The following is a 15,292-nucleotide window of genomic DNA, read 5'->3' as shown; positions in this document are numbered from 1 at the left end:
TAGACTCTAAGGCACTCATGATACCGGGATAGAGACACATGGCCTTATCAATGTCTGCTTATTGGAGAATATTCGGAGAAGAATTCAAGTGTGTGAGATATGTCCAGCTTGTCATCATAGAATTATCAGTTCAAAGACTTGTCTACTGTATAATTTGATTAGCCTTGATGGATTTCACTAAGTGGAGGTTCAAGTCTAAGTACACCTACCATTTAAGCATTTGGCTCCCAGTTGCTGTTGTGTACTTATTTTCATTATATTGAAAATAGTGGGGGAATGTTGTATTATTTTCAATATAATAAAATAATATATGTTTCATATTATTGGATTTATAAGTGCGGAAGACTTTCCTTTTGTTTATTTTAGGAAAGTGTCTTTTATATAGTCCCACATTGGAAACCGTGATGTCGGAATCCAAGTTAATTAATAGGTACTGCCTATTAACTTTGATTATAACAATGAGACACGCCATTGCATGTGCAATGTACGAGCGAGGACGATGTACCGTCCGAGAACGTACGCGCACGCGCGGCGTGGGCAGTGAGTGTTTTTGGCGTTTTCTGGCACACGCTTGCATCGCTTCAAGCGAGATCAAATCTGAACCGTGCAGTTTTGATCAACGGCAGATCTAGGGCAATGGAAGTAAATCCATAAAAGTCTATTCGACGGTTCAATCTGGACCGTCAGATCGTGCGGCCGAACGATCCGACGGCACATATCTGAACACAGGCATTTGCAACCCTACAGAGAGGTGCACCCTTACGAATAGAGTCATGAATTGTTCAGTAGAGGTATTTCAATGCTTATAAATAGCCTCAAGTTTCTAAACAGTAGAGATACGAAAATTCTCTGTTCTTGAGTTTTGTTTGTGCTTAGCAAAACTTAGGAGATTCAACTCAAGTTGTGCTTCTTTGTATCCTGGGAGACGGTTCGCAGTACCTCATAGCACCTTGAGGTGAGGGCGAATTACGTCTTAAGGAAAGTGACATTGTAACGCGCCTAGAAGTTCCAACTCAAATACTGTGATCATTTTCCGTTTGTTTACACTATCTTTCCTTCTTTGCCCCAACTTGTTCAGTGTGACCTCTTCTTTTAGATTCGTTAGGTTGTACAATCCCTAGGGGCTTGTCCCCTTTCTAATATATCAAGTATGCTTCAGAATCAGAAAAGAGAAAGATTTCTTAAGACATTAAGAAATGGGAAAGGAAAAGCTGGCTAGCTTTTGCTAAAAGCAAAAGGAAAGGAAGCACCAAATCTAGAAAGGAGATAGAAGATTAAAATATTCATCACTTTTATCATATCCACCCTATCAAGTCCTAAAAGGCCAAAGTATCTCAATAAAATGAAATAAGACAGTTTTTCCCCACTCATAGAGGATGGTTCGTCCATCATTTTAGGGACCCTAAACTCCTATGAGATACACGGGTTTTTGCCCTCCCTAAAAATATCTTCACAATTGTTAGATTAAAATATGGTATTTTTGTACCCAACTTTGAAGATGGACCTACATTAATATACTTTGGTTTATGATCTAAATGGCTGGATGTGTGAGATTTATGATGAAAGTAAAAGACCGACCTGTTTATCTGATTAAAATCTATAGATATGTATCCTATGTTCTCTTATCAGATCATTGTAAGATTCATGATTTTTTTACTAGGTTTTTGGTGAAAGTTTTTTAAGGTCATCTTGGCCATTAGGATTAAGATCTCATTGTAATCTTCTTCCTTCATATAGTGGATGATCTTCTTCTTCACCGGTAAATATAGCACACCCGTCAAACTAATCGCAGTGATCTAATTTAAAATATTATAATTAATATAGAATTTTTGCAGATGGATCAATAGAAGACTGTGCAAGTCACTTGAATATTTGTTTAGCCTAAATCATGGAGATCAGTTGATTTCCAATCCCATAGTTAAATCAGCTTATTGTTATCCTGAAGACTTCTCTTGGAAATTGTATATTAATCATATCATATGCTACTGTTGTGCACCTCTATGCCCATTTATGCATGCTCCATATCTTAATGATCATGTAGAACTCAGAAGCTATCAGATCATAAGATTTGATTCTTCCTTCAACTTGACTCACCGAATACTTATACCCAATTAATTTGAAGGTTAGTTTCATTGTTAAGAGAATAAGCTTGTTTAATATATAATTAATTGACTAATCATAACCAGCCTGTATATACACTAAAAGCAAATTTTCAATACCTTTGGAGCAACGACAACAACAACAGTAATAAACAATAATAAAGAGAAAAGAGATAGAGATGGAAATTTCAACATATTTGACCAGTTGCTGGGTTATTGCTCCGCCTCTTTCCCGGAAAAACATGCTGAAAACCGCTTCTAGTGGTGGCCATCCTCCACTGCTCCACCACACCTTCCAACTCAAACTGATTGACTACTGCTGCTGGTGAAGGTGGTGCAATATCAAACATACAGTTATCAAGAAACATTTCAGTTGAGACTTGACAAGAAGAAGGCTTGGTCTTACGCCGCCCGGCACCGACCGGTACGTTTCGAAGTGTACCGCCAGCAGTCCAGTATCTCTGGCAACCTTTACAGAAGTGTCGAGGTTGGTTAACGTTGTAATTATTGAAGTAGCAGAACTTGGTTTCCATGCTTTTGCACCTTGGACATGGAATTATCTTTTCCGGCCTCTTCACTTCTGCACTCTTCTCTGAACTCTCTTCTTCTCTTACTTCTTCTCTTCCCTGCAAAGGAATTGTTTTGCCAAAAAGCTTGAAACCTTGAACTTCTTCTCGGCCATTAATCTCTGTGTCTGCCATGTTTTGACCTATTTGATCACAGAGGGAAAGAGAGATGAAATGGGTCTGTGAGGAGTCCTAGAAATCAGAGAAGAAGCTTGAAAATTTCACCCTTCAAGGAAAGAACCATGAAGGTGTTTATATATATATAAGAGGATTTTGAACGCAAACCAAATTAATAAATTATCGAATTATCACTTTTGGAGCATTGAGTGACAGCCGCCAAGATAAATCAGCTGACGTCATAATAAAGAAAACATTGAACTTTTAGTCCACGTCAGCTTAGTGTCTCTCATCGCAACAGGTTCTCGATCTTCTCTTCTAATGGGTCCCCCTTTAACCTAAGTGGCCAAATACCGTAATGGAGAAGGGTGGACGAAAAGATGTGGAGCTTTCTACCTAAGCATGTCTTCCCTTTTATCTTTTACTTTTTGGTAATAGAAATTCCTCTTTATCAACCACCCTTTTTTTGTTTTATTTTTTTTTTCTTCTAACTCGGTGGTGCATTTCTACCGTTCCTCTTTACAAAAGGCCCTTTTAATGGGTCTACAAGTTATTTTATTAGTTTGAATCCCCACACTTTTATATCTTTACAACTTTTTGTATCCTCTTTTATTGGAGCCCAAACTAAAATCTAGTATAGATGGAGAATTTCATGGGATCATGATATTAACAAATAAGAGGTGCTATATAGGAGGGTACTGAGCTCTTCGGAGATTTTTTCTGAGTTTTTATATTCTTGTAATTGTTGTATTAGAAATGAACATGCTCACCTTCTAGCAAAAGGAACTTTAATTCTAGGCTTTCAAAGTGATACGGAGAAAATACAATCGAACCGGGTTCGATCTTGGTTTGATCCTCGATCCTGGTTGGGAAGAAAGGAACTGATTCACTTCCTAGTGGGCCGGGTTGAAAAGGTAGCTTGCTGAGGAAGTAAACTGACTCAGTCAACAGGCACGCCCGAATCCGTGATAATCGGAGTGGATTAATCGTCAAGGAGATGGTTAACAACATTTACGGAAGATACTGATCGTTATTATATGGATAATCACCATATAACGTTCATATTATCAAAGGAGTTATCTATTAGCCCAACCTCGAACGGATCTATTTGTTAAGATCTGACGGCTATCCGAAGAAGGCTCAAATACATCCAACGAAGGAGATTCGAAGGTACACACTATATAAGACATCACCTGCCCACAAGGTAGATGGACATACACACAATCCGAATCATATTCTCAATATTCATTCTTTAGCTCTGCGCTCAAGCAGAGTCGTTTATGATCAGTTCATCAATTGACTTAGCCTTCGGAGGTGGACTCCTGACCCCAGCGGTCGGGCCACATCTGACGTTCGTTTTTGCAGGTCATCCACAAGAGATCTAAGGGATGAGCAGATTTTGGACGCATCATTTGGCGCCTTCTGTGGGAATCGCTTCAGAAAGTCATGGTTACTAGATCAGCAGCAGCAACTACAGCGGCCCAGCGAGAAGCTAGCATTCAACTCCCCGGAGCAAATAATCCAGATATTCCTGAGGGAAGTCGACCTCGTGAAGTACGAGAAGATGGTGGTCAGGGAGGAAATAATCCTCCTGATCCACTTTAGTACTAGCTAGATCAACTGAAGCTCCAGTTAGAGGTGAATCAGACACTTCGTATGTTGACCAAGCAAGTGGTGGCACCGCAAGCACCTGATCAACGCGATGTGGGAAGGCGCGTGTTACAAAAGGAGAAAGTATTAACTTCACTCCCACCAAGACGTTCTCCGCAAAGGGAGCGAAGACTGATCGATGACCAGAATGTCGGTCAAAATTTCCGGGAAGGCGCCCGGAGACAAGAAAGAGAACCTAGGAGAACTGAAGAATTCCCTAGGAGAGATGAGCAGTTTGAAGGACCGCAAGGAAGCACAACTCATTCAACGACAAGGTTGGGTGCAGGAGTGCGAACTCACTCACCAACTGTCAGGTGCGCAGTTCGGGATAATGATCGTATCGTCGATGATCGATCAACGCATATTGGTCAAGCATTGACCAATATCAATTAGAGACTCAGACAATTGGTGAGAGGGAGAATAACTGATGATATTTATTCAATTATTTGAAAGACTCCATTTTCCAAGGCCATAGCTGGATATCAATTTCCTCAATTTCCGGTTGCCAACCTTTTCCACGTTTGATGGTTCGGGAGATCCCATCACTCATATCAGTTACTACCAACAAACTATGGTTGTTGCGAGTAATTCAGATGAAATACTTTGCAGGGTTTTCGGTTCATCTTTGATTGGAGTAGCACAGAAGTGGTTTTCAAATCTCCCGTCGGGAAGGATCGTGGACTTTGAAGAGTTGATGCGAAAATTCATAGGACGATTCCAAAGTGGAATCCAGATAAAAAAGACCGAGGAAACCTTGTTTACTATCAGACAAGGGAAAAGTGAATCGATTTTGGAATATATGAAAAGATTTAACAGGGTCACAATGGAGATAGGAAATTTAGATGAATAGGTAGCTAAAACTGCTTTGTTCACTGGACTCACAAATCAGCGACTCTTGAAGTTACTACTTCAAGACATGCCTACCACCTATACTAAACTGGTGCAAAGGTGTCAGAAACAGGCGGAGGTAACGGAGATCCTGGATGCACACCAGGGAGACATCAAGGCCACTACAAAAGAATAGAAGGCCCCTGAGAACAAGTAGAGGCCGAAGCAAAATGTTCGTGATCAAGTTGGAAAGCCTCGCCAGGCATGGCGGCAAAGGTCTCCCGACAAAAATGAGTATACTCCATTGAATACTCCTCGGGCTGACATCTTGAACATTATCAAGAGGAGGAATATCCTGAAGTGGCCACCAAAGCTTCCCACGAAGCCTGGGGAGCAAGGTAGAGAAAGGTATTGCCATTTCCACAAGGATTACAATCATTATACTAATGGTTGCAAAGCACAAACTTTGGATAGATCCAAAGGTAAAACCAGTAATTCAAAAGAGGAGAAATTTCTCCATAGAAAAGCACGAGGCCATTTGAGGTGAGGTTGAAAAATTGAAGAACTCTGGGTTCATTGAACCCATAGAATGCCCAGTTTGGTTGGCCAACATGGTAATGGTCAAGAAGGCGAATGGAAAGTGGAGAATGTGTACAGATTACACAAATCTCAACAAAGCTTGCCCAAACGATTGTTATCCGTTGCCCATGATAGATCTTTTGATAGATGCCACCGCAGAATATAAGTCATTGAGTTTCATGGATGCATACTCGGGATACAACTAGATCCTCATGAACAAAGAGGATGAAAAGTTTATTGCTTTCATGACCGATCGTGAAAGTTTCTATTACAAAGTCATGCCGTTCGGCCTGAAAAATGCAGGGGCTACTTATCAGAGGGTTGTCAACAAAATATTCAAAGACCTGATCGGGAGAAACGTGGAAGTGTATGTTGATGATATGCTAGTAAAGAGCACTACAAGGTCAAAACATATTGAAGATTTAGCAGAGGTATTTTCAGTACTGCGGAAATACCAGATGAAGTTGAACCCGAAAGAGTGCGCCTTCGGTGTCTCATCGGGCAAGCTCCTGGGTTTTAAGGTGTCTCAAAGAGGTATTGAGGCTAATCCGGCCAAAATATAGGCTTTGATAAACATGGAAGCACCCAAGACTGTTCGAGATGTGCAATGCCTAACGGGAAGAGTAGCCGCGTTGAACCGGTTCATCTCACAGCCAGGAGAAAAGTGCCTACCTTTCTTTAAAGCACTCAAATATTTGAGAGGCAGTAAGGAAGCGAAATGGTCTGAAGAGTGTCAAAAGGCGTTCGAAGATCTGAAGGAAACATTGGGAAGACCACTGCTCCTGTCCCGACCAGAAAAGGGAGAAATTTTGCAACTATATTTAGCAACATCCCCCTCGACAGTAAGTGCGGTGCTCGTTCGGGAAAAAGACAGAGAGCAGTGGCCAATCTATTATGTCAGCCACGTACTACTCGACGCGGAAACACGGTATTCCCAGATTGAAAAGCAGGCTTTGGTTCTTATGATAGCAGCCAGAAAGTGACGGCCATACTTTCAGGCACATCCAATCGAGGTATTTACTAATTTTCCTCTTAGTAAAGTTCTTCGTAAACCTGATTTGTTTGGAAGAATGGTGGCATGGTCGATCGAGCTAAGCGAATTCCAAGTAAGCTTTAAGCCTCGAACGGCAATTAAGGCCCAAGCATTGGCTGACATTGTAGTAGAAACTACTGCACCAATGGAGGAGATTGTCGAGCCTGGTATTCCGACCATGTGGGAGGTATACGTGGACGACTCGAGCAATAAACAAGGAGCAAGGGTTGGGATTCTTTTGAAAAGCCCAGTAGGTTTTATTATTCGGTATGCGTTAAGATCCGCATTTGAAGCAAGTAATAATGAAGCGGAGTACGAGGCTCTAATAGCTGGACTTCGCTTGTCAAAAGCATTGGCAATAGCGGAGGTAACTATCTTTAGTGACTCGCAGCTTATTGTCAATCAAGTACAGGGGGAGTATGGTGTCGAAGAACCCCAACTACAAACATATCAAGAGATTGTGCAAGCGTTGCAAGAAGAATTCAGGAATCTGAAAGTATGTCAGATCCCAAGAAAAGAAAATATAATGGAAGATGAGCTATCAAGACTAGCTAATGCCAAGGAAAAAAACTTAGACCCTTCGGTCTATATTGAGGAAGTAACATTCCCAAATAATCAGGAGAAGGAGATATCCTATATTGAAGCTGAACGATGCTGGATGGACCCGATCGTGGAATATCTAAGAGATGATATGCTACCGGAAGATCCAAAAGAAGTAAGATTAATCAAGGTATGAGCAGCACGATTTATAATACATAATGGACGGCTATACCGAAGGTCCTATGCTGGCCTCTTGAGATGCTTGGGTCCCGAAGGATCAGAAATAGCTCTAGTAGAGGTTCATGAGGGAATTTGTGGGGCTCACATGGGCGGTCGGGCTCTGGCCCATAAAATTTTAAGGCTCGGCCTGTATTGGCCTAAGCTTCAACAAGCTGCTATGGAATATGTTCGTCGATGTAGCAATTGCCAGATCCATGCTGTGGTATCAAAAATACCAGCTAAAACCTTGACTTCAATTCTGGACCCCATCCCTTTCGCGATGTGGGGAATCGATATCATGGGAAAATTCACCAAGGCAGCCGGCGGAAGAGAATATCTAATAGTGGCAATTGATTACTTCATCAAATGGGTAGAAGCTAGTGCTCTGGCGACCATCACTGAAATAAAGGTGGAGAAGTTCGTGTTAGAGTCTATCATTTATTGGTTTGGGATGCCAAAAATTCTCATGATTGATCATGGCACACAATTCGATAATCCACAATTTGAACAATTTTGCAGTATATATCTGATCGAGCATCGTATGTCATCAATAGCATATCCCCAAAGCAACGGCCAAGTGGAGGTTACAAAACGAACACTACTTGAGGGGATAAAGAAGAGACTCGAAGCTGATAAGGCTTTATGGGTCGAAGAATTGCACAATGTTTTGTGGGCCTACCGAACTACGGTTCGAACCCCCACAACAGAAAACTCCTTTTAAACTGGCCTACGGGTCTAAAGTATTGGCGCCTGTCGAGGTAATGGCTGGAACACTATGGGAAAGAGAGTTCGAGGAAAAAGCAAACGAACAAGGACTGCTAGATAGCCTTGAATTATTAGACGAAGTTCGCGCAAAAGCAATAGCATGAACTTAGCATTATCAACGAAGGATAGCGTCACATTACAATTCCCGAGTGAAGAGCCGTCGATACTGAGCAGGTGACTTGGTATTAAGGAATACCTTAGCTTCAGACCCATGCCACCAGAGGAAATTTTCATGGGAAGGCCTATATATGGTAATTAAACCGGTTGGTTCAAGAGCATATAAGCTGAAGAACACGATAACAAACAAAGAGCTGGATCGTTCGTGGAATGCTAGACAACTGAAGAAATATTATCCTTGATAAGATTATCATTTTCACTCGTGATGTAACAACATTCAACTCAATCAATACAATTCTCAGTTTTCAACACACCATCTTTTGATCGGGGGCAACACACAATACTCAAGATCAAATCCAGCGACAAAAGGCATCGGTTTAAAGCCTGTGTGGGACCTTCGACAAGGCATTGGTTTAAAACCAGAGTGAGACCTTCTCAAACTTATTGAATTTCTCCGGAAATCCTTAAGTAAAGGCATCGGTTTAAAACCCGTGTGGGACCTTCTACAAGGCATCGGTTTAAAACCCGAGTGAGACCTTCTCAAACTTATTGAATTTCTCCGAAAATCCTTAAGTAAAGGCATCGGTTTAAAACCCGTGTGGGACCTTCTACAAGGCATCAGTTTAAAACCCGTGTGGGACCTTCTACAAGGCATCGGTTTAAAACCCGTGTGGGACCTTCTACAAGGCAACGGTTTAAAACCCAAGTGAGACCTTCTCAAACTTATTGAATTTCTCCGGAAATCCTTAAGTAAAGGCATCGGTTTAAAACCTGTGTGGGACCTTCTACAAGGCATCGGTTTAAAACCCGAGTGAGACCTTCTCAAACTTATTGAATTTCTCCGGAAATCCTTAAGTAAAGGCATCGGTTTAAAACCTATGTGGGATCTTCTACAAGGCATCGGTTTAAAACCCGAGTGAGACCTTCTCAAACTTATTGAATTTCTATGGAAATCCTTAAGTAAAGGCATTGTTCTAAAACAACTAAGACCTATTGCAGCAGAGACTCAAGTGACTGACAAATTTCAGAGATGAAGTTGATTCTTTAGTCCTTTAAATGACCAGAAGGGGTCAACCTTTACATAAAAAATACATATGAGATAACAAGGGTTGAGATACAATCTTCGTTCGGTCAAAAAGGAAAATCATCATCGGCGATCGCGAAGAACTCCAAAACAGGATCAAAGTAGCTTTGTCAGAAGCAACACGGATTCAAGAAGAACAGAGTCGGGAAGACATATGATGGCTATTGGCCGTGGAGACATAGGTCCTCTCATCATTTGGTTCTCTTCCTCGGGGATTGTGAAGAATTCCGTAAACTCCCACCTACAAAATCCTCCGCAATTCCATACTCTTTATCCAGCTTTTTCTGAAGAGGCCTGGCCTTTGATCAGACCTGCATTCAAGGCAAGCTCTTTATAGTTGAATCCTTTAAGAGGAGACAAAGGAGGAGAGTCATCAAGATGATGCATTATATTCGGATCTAGAGGAGGGAGGTCCACCACGTCCTTGGCCCAAGCAAGAAGAGGAAGTCCCAGCTTTGCAAACACTTTGGGATGACAATTTGTGCGGTGGGGAGTCGTGTTGAAATAAGGATTTCTCCTTAGTATCAATTCCCATACCTCGTTTTCATCGTCCCGATATGCCTGCAAGTTATAAGCGTTCAGCATGTCAACAAAAGGCTTACTCTGCAAATATTTGAAGATGCAAGCCCTACGAACATCAGTTGGAAGGGACTCGGGCAGAAGGGTAACAACTTGCCTTTGTGGCGTAGATGCAGCTTCAGACCCTTTCGCCCCCGCCGAAAGCTTCTCAACTTCCCACTCCAGCTTTCGGATTTTCTCCCTAGCACCATCCAAATCCGAACGAAGTTGCTCGTTTTCAGAATTCTTCACTCGGGCAATCTCAGCATCCTTGGCTTTGGATTCTTCCCGAAGCCTGGAAGCCTCGTTACTCAGTCTACTGAGTCTAAAAGCTGCTCCACCTGATTGTGGAAATTACCAGCAAGGCTCCTGCAACAACTCAAGAGTTTGTCAAGAGCAAAAAATCTTCAGAACGAAAGGTAATGAAGAGAAACTTACATCACCAAGGACTTTATAAAATGCCTATCTGGGACCGTAGAGAAGGCTCTACTCTCGGCAGGCATCTAGACAGAAGTGCACCATTCTAGTGCCTTGTCAAAATCGCCTGTCACCAAGTCAGACCTCTTTAGCGACCAGGAAGGTTGGAACACCTCATAATCTAACCGACGATGCTTTCTAGAAATAGCACCCTCGGCCTCCTCGGAAACCTCCACAACAGTTGGAGAGTTGGAGGAAGATGCCAAACAAGCACTAGAGGCAGGTTTGGGAACCCGAACGGTGACTGCAGGAACCACATCTTCCTTAGAAGACCGAACAGTCTTCATCATGGAAGAAGACACCAACGGAAACTGTAGGAATCTGAACTTTAGAAGATTCACCAACAACAATCTCCTCACATGTAACAACCTTCGTCAACATTGGAGCAGTCTTCTTGAAAGATTTCGCCCTAATATTATCCAAGTTAACTCTTGGAGGCACTACAAAGGAAAAGAAAAGCATTGTCAGAACGAGAGATCAACCAAAAATAAAGAAGAAAAGGGGAAACCCTAGATTTCTGAAGAACAGACGAAGTAAAAATACAAAACAGGGAACTTCCGGAATGAGTAAACCCCAAGTATACTACTATGGAGATTACTCAGGGGGAAGAAGAAGAAGTTCATGTTAAAACTAAATGACAGAGGAGAAACTCATTTGTTCAAGTTCTGATCAAGGTATCGTCAAAGGATAAGAGTACAGAGGCAGCAAAGGCAAAACACTACTTTGCAAATGATGAAGACAAGAATGACTTGCAGATAGCGAAGACAAGGATGAAGCACCCCTGAGGAACTTAAATAGCCTCAAGGAGTGACGTGACGGTTGAAAACCCAAGTAAATCAAGGGTTAAAACAGAAGGGACGTTTCGAATTTCGAAAAATGCAGGATCAACGATCAGGAAATAACGGCGCTTCAAATTTGAAACTTAAAGGCTATCCTAAGTTTCCACGTGGAGCAACGTGCACTTGATACGAGAATATTGCCAAATACCAAACGTCGCACTAGTATCAAATAAGAGAGTATTCCCAATTCCTTGGGAAGAACAATTTATATGCGAATATGAGGAAACGTTTGGGCTTCGTCGTAAAGAGGGAGTAGTTGGGGGAGAAATGCGCCCAGCGTCATAAAGGGTTCGAGTAGAACCAAAGCAAATCCAATCAACGCTCCCGATCATATCCCTCTGATGTCCCGAGCGTTGTCTTCAATTAAGGTACAAGTTTATTTATATAAGAGCTTATCTCATTCCTAAACGTCATTCTACATAAGGGAACAAAAAAAATTCTCTAAGTGCGTTATGAGAAAGTATTATCAGAACTTTATGGCAATCATTGGCAACAGAGTTCAAAGTAGGGGAAGCAGACATTCATTCCATTATCAACAGGCCATGGGGGGACAACCCTTACAAAAAAAAAAAAAAAAAAAAAAAAAAAAGACAGTAGGTAGCTTCCTATTGTTCTTTAACGGTTTGAGCCGAAGGATCCTTGTCTGAGGTAGGCTTTGGAGGTTCTTCGGGAAGAGGTGGCGAATCATTGAGATACTTCTCGATATTTGGATCTGCTGGAATAGGGTCCTCTTCCTCCCAGACCCAGTCTGCAAAAGGCAGCTTAAGCTTCTCAAAGACTTCCTTGTGGCAAACACTCTGGAAGGGAGTTGTGTTAAAGGAAGGGTTAGCTTCAAGAATAGCCTTCCAGACGTCATTCTGCCCCCTCGGTAAGATTGAAGGTTTAATGAAGTTATCAGATCGCTGAAGGGGACACTGTTGAGATACTTCCGAATGCAGTCTGTTCGAAGATCTTGAGAAAGATGTTCAGATTTGCTGGGAACTGCCATCCCCTTCAAACGCTCATTCTCTATGGCTTGAAGCTCAAGTCTGTCAGTACTCTTGATAGCAAGCATTTTCTGCTTCTTAGCCTCACGCTCAGCAGCAACAGCATGACTGATTGACAAGTCAAGATCTTTTTCAAAGAGTTGATAGCCTTGTCATTCTCCTCCTTTAACACTTCAGCTGCTTTCTTCAGCCGGTCCACCTCAGAATTGGCCTTCGCCAAATTCTCTTCACAAGTTGGCAGCAACGAACCGCTACGACCAACTCAGCTCAAAGCCTCCATGTGTTGGTAGAAGCTCAACACGGCATTCTTGAGAAAGCAGGCGAATTATCAAAAATCCTAGGAGAGATTACAAAACAAGTAGCAAAAGACCAAGGGAAATAATACCTTGTGGAGGGACGGATGAGAGAGTCATCTTGCAAGGTTTCAAAGGCTTGGCGATCGGTCGGCATCAGGCCGAGAGAGCTCCACTCAGCAGCCTTCTCATGATCCTGCGTGACCCGGTTCAACACCACCAATGACCATTGAGGAACGAAGACCTCCTCAGAATCTTTGTTCCTTTTGGATTTCTTCGGGCCAGAAGCATCGACCGAGTCATGCTTCCTTGTGGTTCGAACAAGAGAAGGGACTTCGACCTCTTCCACCATCGGTCTTTTCCCTCTCCCTGAGGCCTCAACTATTTACCTCAAGTTTCTTATACCCTTATAGGAAGGGTCTGGAGGAGGCATAGAGGCCACCTGGTCTGCAGTCAATGCTCGAGGAGACCGTTGCTCTGCAGTCACAACGGCCTTGGCAGCCTTAATCCGAAGGTTGTCTGGGTTAATTCTTGGAGGCACTACAAAGAAGGACAAAAAGTCAGAAAGTTGAATAAGGCTGCAATACACTCATGAGGGATGAAACGTGACAGTTAGAAAGCTCGCATTGAGCTAGCCCCCAGTATTGAAGAATGGGGGTGTATTCCATCTTATAACCATGTATCTCTTGATACCATGGAATTGACTTGATCTTCTTGACAGCTGCTCTATATGCCTTGAATAGTGGAGGGGCCCGGTTGCCCTCAGAATATTAAGTGAACAGTTTCCAGGTGGTCGGGAAGTTAAGGTCTGATTGAGGGTCTCGGCAGAAGAAATACCGCTTGCGCCACCCCTTGTGATTGGAAGGACAGGTTCCCCTGGCAAGAATGTTGCCCGACCAGTCAGGCTCAACTTTGTTGCACTTGGAAAGAACAACCCAACCCGGAGGGTGAGAAAGAGAGCAGAACATGAAAATTACAAAAAGAGGAAGAGAAGGTGTGATGCCAAGTTCAAAACATAAATCTAGAAAGCCGACGATGAGACGCCAGCTATTGGGAAAGAGCATGCCAAGACTAATCTCCCAGTGATTTAAAATGGTAGAAAACAAAGTATTGAAGAAGGGAAAGCAAACTCCGCTTTCCAGAGTATCTATATATAGGGAAAATTCGTTAGGAAGGATCGAATTAACCCTCTAATCAGGAGTGGGGGCTCTAAGGTGGTACGAGGAAGGAAAGTCGAAGCGTTTGATGGTCGAAGGAAGGTTCTCCTTAGTAAAGGAGGAAGGAACAAAACCAGGTTCATCAGTGGACTTGGTAGGTTGTTTGCACTGGCTAGAAGATTCGGCAGTCGCCTTTGGAGTTCTGGATGGTCCAGACTCAGGAAGCGCAGAAGGAGCCTTAGCACTTTCTTCTGCTCTTTTCTGTTGGCTAACTTCTTCGAAGTCACGCCAAAGAGTAGTTAAGGTTTTCTTATCACTATCAGATTGTTCGGGAGGGACAGAAGCAAAGGCTTCATCACCAGAGTCACCCTTACCAGTGTTATGTTCAGAAGGAATTTCAGAAGAAAACCTACCACCTTCCATTATTGTAAAGGTCTGGTTGTGGTTTTTAACAAAAAAGAAAACGGAGATAAAAGTAAAAGATTGAGACAACAAGAAAAGGGTACAAAGGAGTCAATAGACTTACTAATTCAACGAAGCAGAAAGCCTAAGGGCGAGAAGATTGTTAGAGCGCGAAGAAGACGACGAAGTTTCAAAATTCCAGGCAAAGAGAATGAAACCTACGAAGACAACGAACTACTTTTAAGCACTCACACGGATGATTGGGGACGTGTACGATTGAGATGGATTCAACATCAACGATCGTGATTTGAAGACGGTTCAAAAGTTTGAACTCACGAATCAAAAACAGGCGTTCAGAAACCGTCGTTTCGATTTTGTGAGCGATGAGAATTTTGGTTGCAGGGGACGCGTGGCGTCACCCACATAAAAAGTGAAAACATCCACAATGCTCAAAGAAAAAGCAATACAGCCGCATTAAATGTGATACGACATTTAACAAGCTGAGGATTATGCAAAGCCCTCTTTCAGTAGATAAGTCAAGTTCAAAACCAAGCCCTCGGAATTGCCCAAATGCTTGGTCTGGGGGGCTTGTGATACGGAGAAAATACAATCGAACCGGGTTTGATCTTGGTTCGATCCTCGATCCCGGTCGGGAAGAAAGGAACCGACTCGCTTCCTAGCGGGCCGGGTTCAAAAGGTAGCTTGCTGAGGAAGTAAACTGACTCAGTCAATAGGCACGCCGAATCCGTGATAATCGGAGTGGATTAATCGTCAAGGAGATGGTTAACAACATTTACGGAAGATACTGATCGTTATTATATGGATAACCACCATATAACGTTCATATTATCAAAGGAGTTATCTATTAGCCCAACCTCAAACGGATCTATTCGTTAAAATCTGACGGCTATCCGAAGAAGGCTCAAATACATCCAACGAAGGAGATTCGAAGGTACACACTATATAAGACATCATCTGCCCAC

At 42.5% G+C, this 15,292-nt stretch overlaps 1 pseudogene; it reads right to left on the bottom strand.

Annotated features, from left to right (window-relative positions):
• Positions 1-1,985: 1,985 nt before the first annotated feature.
• On the bottom strand, positions 1,986-2,892 carry LOC148998860 (dof zinc finger protein DOF1.5 pseudogene; annotated as a pseudogene).
• Positions 2,893-15,292: the final 12,400 nt, after the last annotated feature.

The sequence above is a fragment of the Hakea prostrata genome, unplaced genomic scaffold (assembly GCF_041222555.1).
Source record: "Hakea prostrata isolate BN-2017 unplaced genomic scaffold, UWA_Hpros_2 contig_107, whole genome shotgun sequence".
In the NCBI taxonomy this organism is placed as follows: Eukaryota; Viridiplantae; Streptophyta; class Magnoliopsida; order Proteales; family Proteaceae; genus Hakea; species Hakea prostrata.
Note: the sequence above shows the minus strand (reverse complement) of the source record. Positions and strands in the feature narration are given on the sequence as shown.